Genomic DNA, 2,735 nt, shown 5'->3' with positions numbered 1-2,735 from the left:
CTAACAAAAGAATTCCTAGCTATATGCATAAATATAAATGTATTTTTAGGTAATGGACAAAAATAATGTCATTTTCTTATGTATTACCAGGTTTGTGGCTAACATCCCTATACAGAAGACAGATCAAGAAGAAGAAAGCCTTTTAACTGATTTTTTAAATTATTTTTTTTAGTGTATTTGGTACAGGATCTCACTTGGACTCCTAGTGATCCTCTTGTTTTTAGCCTCTGCAGTACTGGGATTACAGGTGTTTCTTTTTTTTTTTTTTTTTTCGGAACCAGGGATTAAACTCAGGCCACTTGCCAGGCAAGCACTTATTCTACTGACCCATCTCCCCAGCCCAGTGCTGGGATCACAGTTGTATGCTACCAAGACCGGACTCAGGGCAGGCTCAGTGCACCCAGTGGCGGGGCCGATGTGGCATGTGGTACTGGGGATGGAACTCCTGTCCCTGTGCTTGTCTAAACAGGCACTGAGTCCACTGAACTATCTCGCCAGCCCTCTCAACTGATTTAACAGAAGTCTTACATGGTATGGGAGCCTTCAGAAATGAAAACTCAATTTTATCTTAATTTTGATGAAGAGTGGACAGTTGCTTATGATTGGACAAGAGAGGCTGTGGCCTGACAGTGACACCTTACAGGTACCATAGGAAGGCTGCCTTGTGTCTTCAACGCTTTCCTCTGGGTACAGGGAGAACCCAACTACAACAGGTCTCATAGCCGACTTTAGAGCAAGATCAGAGAACAATTTCATGTCCTGCCTTAAAGGAAGATTGGCAGGTGGAGGTGAAGTGACTTTCCTGCTTCTGCTGTTTTCTCAAATGTTGAGGTGCCTTATTTTGGGGGTAATGTTCTGCATCCTATGATATATATTACAAGTAAATACAAAAAGAAAATTTAATGTCACATATAAATATAAATCAGTGATGAAACAATTTGGTTGTTGTTTGAGAGACAAGGTCTTGGTATGTAGTTCATAGTGACCTTGAACTCACTGTGCAGCACAGGATGGTCTCAAATTCCTAGTGATTCACCTGTCCCAGCCTCTCAAGTGATTTAATAGAAGTCACATGTAGGGAGTGCTGGGATTACAGGCATGCATCACAATGCATAGCTAAAAGCAATGAAAACAATTTTAAAAGCTTGGACAAAGACATAAGTAGAGACATTTAGTAAAGAGACATTTAATAAAGAGACATTTAGTAAAGAAAACTAGTGCATTTTTTTTTCTGTGTTTAAGACAGGGGCTGCAGTATCTACAGGATCTAACTGTATAAATCGAACTCATAGTGATTCTCCTGTTTTCAGCCTTCCAAGTGCTGGAATTATAGGCACGTGCCCCCACGCCCAGTCTCAGTCGCTGTCTCAGCGCACTCCACAGGCGCGGCCAGCACAGCACACTGAAGATCAAACCCCGCCGGCGTGCTCTGCTTTAGTCGGCTGCTTTAGTCCACTGAGCCATCAGGCCGACCCTACTAATGCATTTTTGGGTTATGATATTTTCAATGGGTTTTAAAACATAATCCTATTGTAAATTGAGCATCTTTATGTACATAAAAATATTTTTGAGAACCTTCATAGCAGCTTAAATTGCAATAGGCAAAAAGCTGAAAACAAATCCATCAACAGTTACACAGACAAAAATTGCTGCACATTAATACTGCAATACTACTGAGCAGTTAAAAGAGAAAAAACCGCTAATCCACATAACAACACATGGTTGTTAAATGCTATACCATGGTACGAATTAAAAAAAAATCCTCAAAACAGTACTACATGCTAAAGTAATATCTACGTGATGTCCTAGAGTGAGCAAAACCCCCACAATGATAGAAATGAGAAAACAGTGACTTGCAGTGAATGAAAGGGCTTAGTTCTGGACTCACAGAAATAGTTCACGTCATGTTTGGGGATGGCGTTTGCGTGTGATAGGATTCAACAATCTGCACCCAAATCCAGCCTCTTGGCGGAGTAAGCATCTTCATCAGAAGGGATCCGAGGATCTGCATGTGCAGATCTTTCCAGCTCTTCTCATTTCTGAAGCAAATCAGAAGGCCCTGGATTTTCTCATCTCTCCTGGGGCAGAATAATGCCCTGATGTGGAAAGTCGCCCTGACACCCACATGAGAGCTGTATCCTTAGTTCTGAACACACAGGAACACCGGGAAGAATCTGCACAGGATTGCTGAGCGCCACGCCCCATTTATCACCATTAGATCACACTCTGCCTGTAAGATTCCCCCACATCTATTCACTCTTCATCAAATAGCGTAAAATATTCAAGCTATCTTGGGTTTTCCTTGGGTCTTCATTTCTTGATGAAGGCTCCCATGTACATAAAACTTAGATTATATGCACATACTTTTCTCTTATTTATCTGTATTTGTTATTGGAGCCTTAACCAGAAGCCTAAGAGGAGTGCAAGAAAAAAAAATTCTCTTCCTCTATCCATAGGTGTGTGCAGTTGTCAAAGTTAATTACACTGCCCTATGAGCATGTACCGACTCCACATGATAAATACAATGAACATTTTTTAAAGTTCACAAAGCTGAACAGTTTAGATGTGTGTATTACATTGTTAATTATAGCTCAGTGTTTAAAAATAGTGCGAAATAAAAATGAAAATTAGGTCAAACTGGTTATTTGACATTGACTGCATAACTAGGTAACTCATCTTTATCCTACAGCCTACTGGGGGCCTAATGACAGTAATTTATTTATTTATTTATTTAT

This window comes from Octodon degus, unplaced genomic scaffold (genome assembly GCF_000260255.1).
Source record: "Octodon degus isolate 3935 unplaced genomic scaffold, OctDeg1.0 scaffold00305, whole genome shotgun sequence".
Lineage (NCBI taxonomy): Eukaryota > Metazoa > Chordata > Mammalia > Rodentia > Octodontidae > Octodon > Octodon degus.
Note: the sequence above shows the minus strand (reverse complement) of the source record.